Here is a 15510-nt window from a genome sequence, read left to right as displayed (position 1 = left end):
AGGTGATGGGCATGCTCCTCTGCATTTCTGGAATACACTAAGATATCATCTATGAAGACAATAACGAAGTGATCCAGATACTGACTGAATACTCTGTTCATGAGGTCCATGAATGCTGCAGGGGCATTGGTCAACCCAAACGGCATCACAAGGAACTCATAGTGCCCATACCTGGTCCTGAAAGCTGTCTTCGGTACATCTTCATTCCTTATCCTCAACTGGTGGTACCCTGATCTCAGATCTATTTTGGAGAAACAACCTGCTCCTGATAGCTGGTCGAATAGATCGTCGATCCTCGGCAAAGGGTACTTGTTCTTGGTAGTGACCTTGTTCAACTGTCTGTAGTCGATACAAAGTCTGAGGGATCCATCCTTCTTCCTCACAAACAAAACCGGAGCACCCCAAGGTGAAGTACTCGGTCGGATGAAACCCTTATCTACCAGCTCTTGCAACTGTTCCTTCAGTTCTTTCAATTCAGCTGGTGCCATCCTGTAGGGAGGGATAGAGATCGGTCTGGTACCAGGCATTAACTCAATCTCGAACTCTATCTCCCTAGCAGGTGGTAACCCTGGCAGCTCGTCTGGGAAAACATCTAAGAACTCACTCACCACAGGCACTGAGGCGGGCTCTCTGACATGACTATCTAACTCCCTCACATGAGCTAGAAACCCCTGACATCCCCTCCTAAGCAACCTACGAGCCTGAAGAGCTGAGATCAGACCTCTAGGTGTACCCCTCTTGTCTCCTCTGAAGACGACCTCTGACCCATCCTGATCTCTGAATCTGACTACCTTGTCTCTACAGTCCAAGGTAGCACCATGGGTCGATAACCAATCCATCCCTAGAATGACGTCAAAATCTGTCAAGTCTAGAACCACGAGGTCGGCGGAAAGGCATCTTCCCTCTATGAAAACTGGACTACATTGGCAGACTGCCTCTGCCACTGACGGGTCACACTTGGGTCCACTGACCCATAGGGGACACTCTAACCCAGAGACCATCAATCCTACCCTCTCCACGACTCTCGGAGCAACAAAAGAATGAGATGCACCCGGGTCCATTAAGGCATACACATCAGAACAACCAATGATGAGATTACCTGCCACCACGGTGTTGGATGTATTGGCCTCCTGCTGAGTCATAGTGAAGATCCGTGCCGGAGCTGATGGACCTTCACCTCTGTATCCTGCTGATGAAGAGGCTGACCCTCTCCCTCTGCCTCTGCCACTGGCCTGTGTTGCGGCTGGAGCTACTGGCTGCACCACACTGCCGGAGGCTGTCTGCTGAGACGGTGCGGCAAAGGCTGCTCTAGGACAATCTCGAGCCAAATGACCCGCCTGTCCGCATCTGAAACATGTGTTTGTCCCTGCCAGACATACTCCCTTGTGTGGTCTCCCACATCTCATACATGCTGTAACCTCTGCGCCAGAGCTTGAGCCACTGCCTAAACCCAGACCTGACTTGATCTTGTTCCAGAACTTATTCTTCTTAGATTTTCTGTGGCCTCTGTCCCACTTCTTACTGCCTGCAACTGCTGCACTCAGAGAAGAAGAGTCTAACCTTTCCCCACCTGGGGTCTTGGAACCAGAAGACTGTGCCACTGACTGTTTTACCTTCCCCTCAACGATGGCACAAGCCTCCATTCTCCTAGCCATATCCACTATGGCATGGAAACTCTCCCTCTCTGCTGACTGTATCAAAGAGGAATACCTGGAGTGCAGCCTCATAATATATCTACTTGACTTCTTTTGATCTGTGTCCAAATTCTGCCCAGCATATGGCAACAACTCCAGGAACCTGTCTGTGTACTCCTCCACACTCATCTGATCAGTCTGCCTCAACTGTTCGAATTCTATTATCTTCTGCTCTCTAGAGCTCTCAGGGAAAGCCCATCCTGTAAACTCATTTGCGAACTCCTCCCAGGACATACTGTCCGCTCTCGGGTTCACATAGTTCTTAAACCAACCACGTGCCTTCTTGCACTCCAGTGTGAACCCAGCCATCTGAATGGCTCTACTGTCATCAGCCTCTATCTCATCTGTAATAGTCTTGACCCTGTTCAGATACTCAAATGGGTCATCACCTGCTCTGTACTGAGGAGCACCCAACTTCATGTAATCGGTCATCTTGACCTTGCTCCCTCCAGATGAGGTAGATTTGGGTACTTGTGTTTCCGGGACAGTAGGTACTGGTGGTGGTGGAGGTGCAACATCCCCTGGGGTAGGGTTTGCTGTACTGGTATGGGGAGGTGGAGGTGGGTACGTGGGGTACTGAGAGTACGGTGGGTAGTAAGGTGGGTATGGCATGTGTGGAGGATAAGGGCTAAAACTGGGGTAATCCGATGTACCTCCCATCGAATACCCTGGATGGTGTGAATAGGGTGGGTAGTGATGTGGCTGGACATAACTCGAGGCCTGAGCGCCTCCTTCTGATTCTCCCATGCCCTCTTCCGGCATGCTCACACCGAGACTGCCATCCCTCCTCTGATCTACTTCCATATCCTCAGACATTCCTCCCTGCACTGTTCCCCTTACTGATCTGCTTCTACCCAGATCCAAAGACCTTCTAGGGTCTCTATCTACTCTGTCTCTGTTGGACCTACTGGACATTGCCCTAGGCAAAGCTGAAGGACGGGCATCAGCGCCCTCGTCCTGAGGTGGCACTCCAGTCAATCGTGCAGATCGACGAGTTCCTCTCATTCTATCTTCTGAAAAAAAAACAGCACATAGCATAAACAATCATTAGCATCATATGGTTCATGTGGAAACACATGAACCCTCATCACATACATAGCATCATATCATAGCATTTATGCTCATGCCTATCATCATGGCATATCATAACATCATATAGACAGGACTCTACATCCTATCCTAGTGGACATGATTTTCCTAGTGTGCTTGACCTTCTAGAACATCTATGAGCCCGACACTCTAGGTCCGACCATATGAACCTAGGGCTCTGATACCACTCTGTAACGACCCGGAAATCCGACCCGTTACCGGCGCTAGGATCCAGATCGGCTTAAGGCCGCCGGGACCCGTAGCAAGCCTACATACCTCCTGTACACCTGTGGAATCCCATACATAACATCATATAGACATGATCTGTAAAAAATTTTCTTTTCTCTTATCCAAGCAAAACCTGTGCATGCACAAAATCATACATAAACCCCACACTGGAGTCCTCATCAAATACTCCAATGGGGTATCATCATCATACATAACAGCTTGGATAATCATGGTCATTAACATCATTACTCATTAAACACTCTGTACATAATGGGGATTCACACACCTCTAGGTCAAGCACTACTATAATCCTCGTTACATCATCAAATCATTCGTTACATTACATGGTCATAAATACTCATTACATCATGTTCATGTCCACTACTATCTATTACAACATACATGACTTAACTTCACTCTAGCCGACTTCCCGATCTATCCTGTACCTGCAACTCTGGGGATAAAGGGAGTGGGGTGAGCTACTAGAGCCCAGTGAGCAGAATAATAAAACATCAATTTAAATCATGCTTTCATGTATGCGCCATAACACAAACATTTCACAACAAGGATGAACTTGTCACCATTTAGCCCCTATCTTTCTTACTTATACATGCCGGGGGCGTAGAGCCGTAGCAGGCACACCCGGACTTCCATAATCAGTCATAGTGCCAGGGGCGTAGAGCCGTAGCAGGCACACCTGGACTCACATAGGCTATCATGACATAAAAGGGCTAATGGATCATTCAACATTCATCCACATCAACAACAAAGTATGCAATGCAACATATTCGTGAATTCTAATGCAATCAACCTGATATATCTCATGGCATTCATGATGCGTGAATCATGCTAAAACATTTCATTAATTTGCTTTAAAACTTAAAGTTTATTCCACTCACCTCTGGCTAGCTCTGAAGAGACTCTGAAGCAGCTGGCTCACTGCTGGGGGTCTCGGTTCCTCGGGTCCGAACCTACACAGGTGGACTCAAATGAGGGACCAAACATACCTGAATATGACTCTAAAATACTCCCCAAAAACCCCCTAAAACATCCTGAAAACATCACATGAAAACATGCAAGAAATGGCTGAACAGGGCACTTTCGGCGGCAGGTTCGGCGGCCGAAAGTCCCTGTGCAGCCGAAAGTCATGCAGGTTCGGCGGCACTTTCGGCGGCCGAACCTCCCAGACAGAGACGAAACTTGAGTTTCGGGGGCAGGCTTCGGCAGCCGAAACTGCCTCCACAAGGGGGTTCGGCGGCCGAAAGTCACTTCGGCGGCCGAACCTGAGTTTCTGCCGAAGGGCAGAAACTTGGCTTCCCTGTGTCCACAGCCTCCAAAACACCTCAAAACATGCATAAACTTGTTTCTACACATGCATACACATCATACATCACACCTAGGGGTCTCAAACTATAATATACCCCAACTACAACACTTCAAACAACACATTTCCAACATACATTGTTCAAATCGCAACATAAACCCATAAACCTAACAACAAGCCTAAACATGCATTCTACCCCATCAACTTGCATAAAACTTTCATAAAACATAAAAGAAGTATAGATCGAAGCTTACCTCTTGAAGATCGAGAGGAAGAACGACCCTAGCTCGGAAAATGGAGGGATTTAGCTCCAAGACTTCCAAGCTCCAAAACTTGTTTCAAAAGCTTAAATCTTCAAAACCAAGGGAAAACAAGTGAAAATCTTGAAAGATTTAGAGGAAGAACATCAAAAATGGGTGAGAGGCGGCGGAAAGCTCACCTTGGCCGAAAATGGGGAAAAACTCACCCGTTTTCGGCTAAGGGACCCTTTTATAGTGGCTGGCCAGACCACGTTCGGGGGCCGAAAGTGCCTCCACATGCATGCAAGGTTCGGCGGCCGAACCTGGACTTCCCTCACTCATGCTTTCGGGGGCCTAACGTGCCTCCAAAACACATGCATGTTCGGCGGCCGAACTTGACTTTTGGCAGCCGAACCTGGGTTTTCCTCCAAAGACTTTTCATGTAAAAACTCATTTAATTTCTTACTTAGAAACATGAAATACATGAAAACATTTCATAAATTCATAGTTTTACCCTTCTAGAGGTTTCCGACATCCGAGGTCCCACCGGACGGTAAGGATTCCGATACCGGAGTCTAGCCGGGTATTACATATAGGGTGCCATAGGATGTGGGTTTATCAAATCTTTGGATTTTTTATCTACTTGTGTGTGTGGGTTTCCGGCTTATGCCATAGGGTTCCATGTCATAGAGTTTGAAATTAAAGTATTGCCAAGAACCAGACCCATCTCTATTCCTCCTACAAGATGGCACCTTCCGAGTTGAAAGAGCTAAAGGAACAGTTGCAAGAGTTGGTAGAATAAGGTTTCATCCGACCTCGTACCTTACCCTGTGGTTCTCCAGTGTTATTTGTGGAAAAAAATATGAACCCCTAAGACTTTATATTGGCTGTAGACAGTTAAAGAAAGTCACTACTAAGAATAAGGATCTTTTATCCAGAATTGATGATCTGTTTGACCAGCTAGCAGGAGCCAATTATTTCTCCAAGATAGATTTGAGATCCAAGTACTTTTAGTTGAGAATCAAAGAAGAAGACGTGCCTAAGACAACTTTCAGAACAGAATATAGGCATTATAAGTTCCTAATGATACCGTTCGGGATTACCAATGTCCTTGCAGCATTCATGAATCTCATGAATAGAGTTTTCAAACAATTTCTAGATCACTTTGTTATTGTCTTTATTGACGATGTCTTAGTGTATTCCACAAATGCAGAGGAGCATGCCCATCATCTAAGAAGAGTGTTGTAGACCTTAAAAGAATACGGGTTGTATGCCAAGTTCTCTAAATGTGAGTTTTGGTTGAAGAGTATCTCTTTCTTGGAGCATGTAGTATCAGAAAATGGAATTGAGGTAGACCCTAAGAAATTAGAAGCAGTAGATAATTGGTCTAGACCCACTATGGTAACAGAAATTAAAAGCTTTTTGGGTTTAGCAGGTTACTACAGGAGATTCATTCATGATTTCTCCAAAATAGCTGCTCCTATGACCAAGTTAACCTAAAAGAATCAGAAGTTTTTCTGGTTAGATCAGTGTAAGGAAAGTTTCCAAGAGTTAAAGAGAAGGTTGATGTCAGCACCGGTATTAGCTCTGTCTACAAGTAATGAGGATTTCATAGTATCCTATGATGCATCCTGAGTGTGTAATATCCGGCTAGACTCCGGTATCGAAATTCCTACCGTCCGATGGAATCTCGGGTGTCGGAGACCTCTAGAAGGGTAAAAGCATGTTTTAATAAAATGTTTTAATGTGTTTTATGTTTTTAATCAAGAAAGAAATGAGTTTTTGCTTGAAAATGATCTTGGAGGAAGACCCAGGTTCTGCCGCCGAACCTCAAGTTCGGCCGCCGAACATGCATGCACTTCGGGAGTGCTTTAGGCCCCCGAAAGCATAAGTGAGGGAAGTCCAGGTTCGGCCTCCGAACCTCATGTTCGGCCGCCGAACATGGCATGCATGCGGAGGCACGTTCGGCTCCCGAATGTGGCCTGGCCAGCCACCTATAAAGGGGTCCCTTAGCCGAAAACGGGCGAGCTTTTTCCCCATTTTCGGCCAAGGTGAGCTCTCCGCCGCCCCTCACCGATCTTGAGTTCTTTCCTTCAAATCTTTCACGATTTTCACTAGTTTTCACCTTGTTTTGAAGATTTTTGAGCAAAAGGTCAAGTTTTAAGCTTGGAGACCCAAGGAGCTAAAATCTCTCCCAACTCCAAGTTAGATCGCCTCTACTCTAGATCTTCAAGAGGTAAGAGTCGATCTCTAGCTTATGATGTGTTTTAAACAAGTTTTATACAAGTTTATGGAATAGAAATGCATGTTTAGGTTGTTTTGAGTTTATGGGTTTAATGAGTGTTTTTGAGCAATGTGGGTATGTTGATGTATTGTAATTGGGGTTTATGCTAGTTTGAGACCCCCTATGAACTTGTATGCTTGATTGTGTATGTTTGGGAGTGTTGTAGAATAGGTTTATGCATGTTTGAAAGGTTTGGAAGGCGGTTATGCATGTTGGAGCTGAGTTTCTGCCACTTTGGAGAAACTTAGGTTCGGCCGCCGAAGGAACTTTCGGCCGCCGAACCCGCTTGTGGAGGCAGCCTTCGGCTGCCGAAGCCTTCCCCCAAAAGAGGACTTTCATCTCTGAAGGGCTGTTTCGGCCGCCGAAAGTGCCGCCGAACATGCATGAGTTTCGTCTCTGTCTGGGAGTTTCGGCCGCCGAAGGTGCCGCCGAACCTGCCTGACTTTCGGCTCTGGAGGGACTTTCGGCCGCCGAACCTGCCGTCAAAAGTGCCCTGTCCAGCCCTTCTTTGCATGTTTTTCTATGATTGTTTCATGATGTTCTAGGGGGTTTTTGGGGAGTAGTTTAGAGTTATGTTCATGTATGTTTGGTCCCTCATTTGAGTCCACCTGTGTAGGTTTGGACCCGAGGAACTGAGGACCCCAGCAGTGAGTCAGCTACTCCAGTGTCTGGTCAGAGCTATCCAGAGGTGAGTGGAATAACTCATTACGTTTTAAAGCAAATAATGGATATTTTAGCATGATTCACGCATCATTAATGCCATGAGATATACTAGGTTGTTTGCATTAGAATTCACGAATATGTTGCATTGCATATTTTGTTGTTGATGTGGATGAACATTGGATGATCCATAGCCCTCGACCTATGATGTGACGATATGGTATGTACGGTACGGAAAGGAAAGACCAGTGGGACCCATTCTACGTTCGCTGGCACTATATAAGAGAAAGACCATGACCCATTCTACGTTCTGGCACATTAGAATATTATGTTATGCTATGTAAGAGAAAGACCAGGACCCATTCTACGTTCTGGCACTATTGGATATGTAGAGGGCTACTGGTGACAAGTTCATTCTTGATGTGATATGTTTGTGATGTGATGCATTCCATGAGAGCATGAAATGTTAATATAATGTTTTTATTATTCTGCTCACTGGGCTTTATAGCTCACCCCTCTCCCTTAACCCCCAGGCTTGCAGGTACAGGGTAGACTAGGAAGTCAGCAAGAGTAATGAAGTCTTGATTATGTAATAGATAGAGTGGACATGAAAAATGTTGAGATGTTATGTTAAGTATAGTATAGAAATGTAATGTAAAGATATTCATGGATGTTAGAGGTGTGCTTGACCATAGAGTATTGTATTCCCTTTTTAATACATGATCTCAGATGTTTTATGATGTTTATGTAAACCAACTCAACACATGTTATGTCACCATTGGGGCATTGATGAGATCCCAAAGAGGGGTCAATGTTTACGGTTATGTTTATGTATAGTGCATGCACAGGTTGAGTTTGGTGTATGAGTGAATGAAAAGAAAAGTTTTAATTTTTATGTATGTTGTTGATCATGTATGGGATTAAACAGGTTCACAGGATATATGTTGGCTTGCTACGGGTCCCGGCGGCCTTAAGCCGATCTGGATCCTAGCGCCGGTAGCGGTCCGATTTTCGGGTTGTTACAGAATGGTATCAGAACCCTAGGTTCATATGATCGGACCTAGAGTGTCGGGCTCATAGATGTTCTAGTGGACATGATCTTCCTATTGTGCTTGACCTTCTATAACATCTATGAGCCCGACACTCTAGGTCCGACCATATGAACCTAGGGCTCTGATACCATTCTGTAACGACCCGAAAATCGGACCGTTACCGGCGCTAGGATCCAGATCGGCTTAAGGCCGCAAGGACCCGTAGCAAGCCTGACATATAACCTGAAAACCTGTTTAATCCCATACATGATCAACAATATACATAAAAATTTGAACTTTTCTTTTCTTTTTCTTTTACCAAGCTCAACCTGTGCATGCACATAAACATATACATAGACATAAACATAAACCCCACACTGGAGCTCTCATCAAATGCTCCAATGGGGCCTCTCATCATACACAAGCTTGGTGAAGCATAAACATCATAAAACATGAATCATGTATACAAAAGGGATTACAATACACATAGGGTCAAGCACAACCTATAATCCTCAATATCATTGATACATAACATAACTATTCATCACTTTACAATTTTATCATGTCCACATTCTATCTATTACAAAAGCATGACTTTACTCTTCTTGACTTCTCTGTCTAGCCCGAACCTGCAACCCTGGGGGATTAGGAAAAAGGGTGAGCTACTAGAGCCCAGTGAGCAGAATAATAAAACATTTAAAACATATGGTAACATGGAATGCATCACATCACAATCATATCACATCAAGGATGAAGTTGTCACCGATAGTCCTCTACATGGTCCAATTGTGCCAGGGGCGTAGAATGGGCCTCACTGGTCTTTCCCTTACATAACATAACATAACAGTCCAACTGTGCCAGAGGCGTAGAATGGGCCTCACTGGTCTTTTTCTTACATGGTGCCAGGGGCGTAGAATGGGCCTCACTGGTCTTCCATACCGTATCATCATCATCATAATATACGAGGACTAAAGTATCATTGAACATTCGTCCACATCATCAACATATTATGCAATGCAACATATTCGTGAGTTCTAATGCAAACACCCTATTATATCTCATGGCATTCATGATGCGTGAATCATGCTAAAACTGATTTATTTACTTTAAAGCATAAAGAGTTATTCTACTAACCTCTGATTGAAGCTCTACTGACTCAGAAGCAGCTGAACTCACTGCTGGGGTCCTCGGTTCCTCCGGTCCGAACCTACACAGGTGGACTCAAATGAGGGACCAAACAACTAGAACATAACTCTAAAAACATCCCCCAAAAACCCCCTAAAACACCTTAAAACAATCATGCAAAACATGCAAAGGAATGCTGAACAGGGCAGGTTCGGCGGCACCTTCTGCGGCCGAAAGTCCCTCCAGAGCCGAAACCCAGGCAGGTTCGGCGGCACCTTCGGCGGCCGAAAGTCCCAGACAGAGACGAAAGTCTCTTTTCGGGGGCAAGCTTCGGCAGCCGAAAGGCCTGCCTCCCAGGCAGGTTCGGTGGCCGAAAGTCCTTCGGCTGCCGAACCTGGTTCTGCCAAAAGGGCAGAAACTGGGTTCCTTTGCACAAAAGCCTCCCCTTTCCATTTCAACATGCATACAACTCATTCAAATCATGCAAATATACATATATCAACTCCTAGGGGCTTCAAACTATCCTAAACCCCAACTACAACACACAACAACAACACATCAACTCACATTGTCCATAAAACACATAAAACCTAACAAAACTTAAACATGCATTTCTACCTATAGATCAACTTAAAACTTACTTAAAACATGCAATGAGCTCAAGATCGGCTCTTACCTCTTGAAGATCGAGAGGAAAACGACCCTAGTTCGGAGATGGGAGAGATTTGAGTTCTTGAACCTCAAAGCTCTAAAACTTGCTTTATACTCGAAAATCTTCAAAATAAGGTTGTAAAACTCATAAAAATCATGAAGAAAAGAAGGAAGAAACTCAAAATGGCGAGGGATAGCGGAGAGCTCACCTTGGTCGACAATGGGGAGAAAAAGCTCGCCCATTTTCGGCTAAGGGGTCCCTTTCTAGATGGCTGGCCAGGCCACATTCGGGAGCCAAACGTGCCTCTGCATGCATGCCATGTTCGGCGGCCGAACCTGGACTTCCCTCACTTATGCTTTCGGGGGCCTAAGGCACACCCGAAGCGCATGCATGTTCGGCGGCCGAACTTGAGTTTCGGCGGCCGAACCTGAGTTTTCCTCCAAGGCTATTTTCATTCAAAACTCATTTTCCTTTTTACTTAAAATCATCAAATACATTAAAACATTTCATAAAAACATGATTTTACCCTTCTAGAGGTCTCCGACACCCGAGATTTCACCGGACGGTAGGAATTCCGATACCGGAGTCTAGCCGGGTATTACATTCTCCCCCCCTTAAGAACATTCATCCCCGAATGTTCACCAAACAACACATAGCATGGCATACACATAACATACATACAAAGTGTATAAAACTCACAAGGAACTAACCTCAGAAAAGGTAAGGGTATTGCTGGAGCATGAACTCCCGTGTCTCCCAGGTGCACTCTTCCATATTGTGGTGGTTCCACAGGACTTTCACCATCGGGATTTCCTTGTTTCTCAGCTTCCTGATCTGGGTGTCTATGATCCGCACTGGCTGCTCAACATAGGTGAGATCCTCTTGGATCTCCACATCAGGGTCACTAAGAACTTTGCTCGGATCTGACACAAATTTCCTCAACATAGAAACATGGAAAACCGGATGGATTCTTTCCATTGAAGCAGGTAAATCCAGCTTGTACGACACATTCCCAATCTTTTGCAAGATTTCAAAGGGTCCAATGTATCGTGGGGCTAGTTTACCTTTCTTCCCAAAGCGAACCACTCCTTTCATAGGAGACACCTTGAGCAATACCAGATCCCCCTCCTGAAACTCTACCTGCCTTCTGCGGATGTCTGCATAACTCTTCTGTCTGCTTGCAGCAGTCTTGATCCTCTCTCTGATTATTGGTACCACCCTGCTGGTGATCTCTACTAACTCAGGCCCTGCCAAGGCCTTCTCTCCAACTTCCTCCCAGCAAACAGGTGATCTGCACTTCCTTCCATATAAAGCTTCATATGGAGCCATCCCAATGCTAGCATGATGGCTGTTATTGTAGGCAAACTCCACCAAGGGTAGATGCTGCCTCCAAGAACCGCCAAAATCTAGCACACACATTCTAAGCATATCCTCTATCGTCTGGATGGTCCTCTCTGATTGTCCGTCCGTCTGTGGATGGAAGGCAGTACTGAAATCCAACCTGGTACCCATGGCATTCTGCAGACTTCGCCAAAACCTGGAGGTGAACTGGGGCCCTCTATCGGACACTATTGAAACAGGAACCCCATGCAGTCTGACGATCTCATCAACATACACCTGCGCCAACTTGTCCACAGAATAGCCACTCCTGATAGGGATGAAGTGAGCAGATTTGGTGAGTCTGTCCACAATCACCCATATGGAGTCCAATCTGTTGGACGCTACCGGTAACCCCACTACGAAGTCCATAGCTATATTCTCCCATTTCCACTCTGGAATAGGTAGCGGGTTAAGCATTCCAGCCGGCTTCTGATGTTCCAGCTTCACCCTCTGACATATTTCGCAGGCTGACACAAACTGTGCCACTTCTCTCTTCATAGCTGGCCACCAATAAACTTTCTTCAGATCTTGATACATCTTGGTGGCTCCGGGGTGAACGTTGTATCTTGCATTATGAGCCTCTCTCATAATGTCTCCCTTCAGCCCTACATCATCTGGTACACACAGTCGGCTCCCATAGCGGAGGATCCCTTTGTTGTCGAATCTGAACTCACTATCTTTGCCTGACTGAACAGTCCTAGCAATCTTTACTAACTCTGGGTCCTCATGCTGTTTCTGAGCCACCTGCTCCAGAAACACGGGTGCCACTCTCATCTGAGCAATCAATGCACCTGTACCAGACAACTCCAACTGTAGACCTTCATCAATGTGCTTGTAAAACTCCTTCACCACTGGTCTCCTCTCTGCCATGATGTGGGATAGGCTGCCTAGTGACTTCCAGCTTAGGGCGTCTGCCACAACATTCGCCTTACCCGGATGGTACTGAATCTTGCAATCATAATCACTCAGCAGCTCTACCTACCTTCTCTGTCTCAAGTTCAAATCTCTTTGACTCAGGATGTACTGCAGGCTCTTATGATCTGTAAAGATCTCACATTTAACCCCATAAAGGTAGTGCCTCCACATCTTGAGTGCAAAGATTACTGCTGCCATCTCAAGGTCATGGGTAGGGTAATTCAACTCGTGCTTCTTCAGCTGCCTAGAAGCATAAGCAATCACCCTTTCATTCTGCATTAGCACACAGCCCAGTCCCACACGGGACGCATCACAATAGACTGAGAAGTCTTCATTACTAGATGGCAGAGTTAACACTGGTGCTGAAGTCAACCTCTTCTTGAGCTCTTCAAAACTCTCTTCGCATTGATCGGTCCACACAAACCTCTGACTCTTCCTGGTCAATCTGGTCAGAGGAGCTGCAATCTTTGAGAAGTCCTGAACGAACCTCCTGTAGTAACCTGCCAAACCCAAGAAACTCCTGATCTCTGTCACTGAAGTGGGTCTAGGCCAGTTAGCCACAGTTTCTACCTTCTTGGGGTCCACCTCTATCCCATTCTCTGACACTACATGCCCCAAGAAGGAAATGCTCCTCAGCCAGAACTCACACTTAGAGAACTTGGCATACAAGCCATGTTCCCTCAAGGTCTGCAAAACCAACCTCAGATGATGGGCATGCTCCTCTGCATTCCTGGAATACACTAAGATATCATCTATGAAGACAATAACAAAGTGATCCAGGTATTGGCTAAACACTCTGTTCATGAGATCCATGAATGTTGCAGGGGCGTTGGTTAACCCGAACGACATTACAAGGAACTCAAAATGCCCATATCTGGTCCTGAAAGCTGTCTTTGGCACATCTTCTTCTTTGATCCTCAGCTGATGGTACCCCGATCTCAGATCTATTTTGGAGACAACCCGCTCCTGCTAGTTGGTCGAATAGATCGTCGATCCTTGGCAATGGGTACTTATTCTTGGTAGTGACTTTGTTCAACTGCCTGTAGTCGATACAAAGTCTAAGGGATCCATCCTTCTTTCTCACAAACAAGACTGGTGCACCCCAAGGTGAGGTGCTCGGTCGGATGAAGCCCTTTTCTACCAGCTCTTGCAACTGTTCTTTCAATTCCTTCAACTCGGCTGGAGCCATCCTGTAGGGAGGAATAGAGATCGGTCGGGTTCCAGGCATCAGTTCTATCTCGAACTCTATCTCCCTAGGAGGTGGTAAACCTGGCAGCTCGTCTGGGAAGACGTCTAGAAACTCTCTAACTACTGGCACCGAGGCGGGCTCTCTAACCTGACTGCTAAGCTCTCTCACATGAGCCAAATACCCCTGACATCCCTTCCTAAGCAACCTACGAGCCTGAAGAGCTGATATTAGACCTCTAGGTGTACCCCTCCTGTCTCCCCTGAAGACAACCTCTGACCCATCCTGACCTCTGAACCTGACTACCTTGTCCCTGCAGTCCAAGGTAGCACCATGGGTAGATAACCAGTCCATCCCTAGAATGACGTCAAAATCTGTCAAGTCTAGAACCACAAGGTCGGCGGAAAGGCATCTTCCCTCAACAAAGACTAGACTGCACTGGCAGACTGACTCTGCCACTAATGGATCACACTTGGGTCCACTGACCCAGAGAGGACACTCTAACCCAGAGATCATCAGACCCAACCTCTCGACGGCTCTCTGAGCAATAAAAGAATGAGATGCACCAGGGTCCATCAAGGCATACACATCTGAACAACCAATGACTAAGTTACCTGCCACCACGGTGTTAGATGCATCTGCCTCCTGCTGAGTCATTGTGAAGATCCGTGCTGGAGCTGATGGACCTTCACCTCTGAAACCCGCTGAAGAAGAGGCTGCCCCTCTCCCTCTACCTCTGCCACTGGCTTGAGTTGTGGCTGGAGCTACTGGCTGCGCTACACTACCTGAAGCTGTCTGCTGGGACTGAGCCATAGGTACTGTCCTAGGACACTCCCGAGCCATGTGTCCATCTTGCCCGCATCTGAAGCAGGCTTCTGTCCCAGCCCGGCAAACTCCCTTGTGTGGCCTACCACACTTCACACAAACTGCATTATCCGCACCAGAGCTTGAGCCACCCCCTAATCCCAGACTGGACTTGACCTTGTTCCAAAACTTGTTCTTCTTTGGCTTCTTGGTGGTACTGCTCCACCTCTTGCTACCTGAAGCTGCTGCACTAAATGAAGAGCCTGGGGTCTTAGAACCAGAAGGCTATGCCACTGACTGCTTAACTGTCCCCTGAATGATGGCACTGACCTCCATTTTCTGGGCCATATCCACTATGGCATGAAAGCTCTCCCTATCTGCTGACTGGATCAAGGAGGAATATCTGAGTGGAGTTTCATGATATACCTCCTTGACCTTTTCTGGTCCGAGTCAAGATTTTGCCCTGCAAATGGCAACAGCTCCAAGAATTTGTCTGTGAACTCCTCTACACTCATATCATCAGTCTGCCTCAACTGTTCAAACTTTATCATCTTCAATTCCCTTGAGCTGTCAGGGAAAGCCCATCCTGCAAACTCGTTTGCAAACTCTTCCCAAGACATGCTGTCCACCCTCGGGTTCACATAATTTTTGAACCACTCTCGTGCTTTCTTGCACTTAAGCGTGAACCCAGCCATCTGAATGGCTCTACTGTCATCAGCCCCAATCTCATCTGTGATCACCTTGACTCTCTCAAGATACACAAATGGGTCATCCCCTTTTTCATACTGAAGAGCACCCAAATTCATGTAGTCGGTCATCTTGACCTTGCTCCTACTAGATGAGCTAGGCTTAGGTACTGCGATTTCTGGAACTGTGGGTTCTGCTGGAGGAGGAGGAGG

Source organism: Manihot esculenta, chromosome 10 (assembly GCF_001659605.2).
Source record: "Manihot esculenta cultivar AM560-2 chromosome 10, M.esculenta_v8, whole genome shotgun sequence".
NCBI lineage: Eukaryota > Viridiplantae > Streptophyta > Magnoliopsida > Malpighiales > Euphorbiaceae > Manihot > Manihot esculenta.
This window is presented reverse-complemented; position numbering follows the sequence as displayed.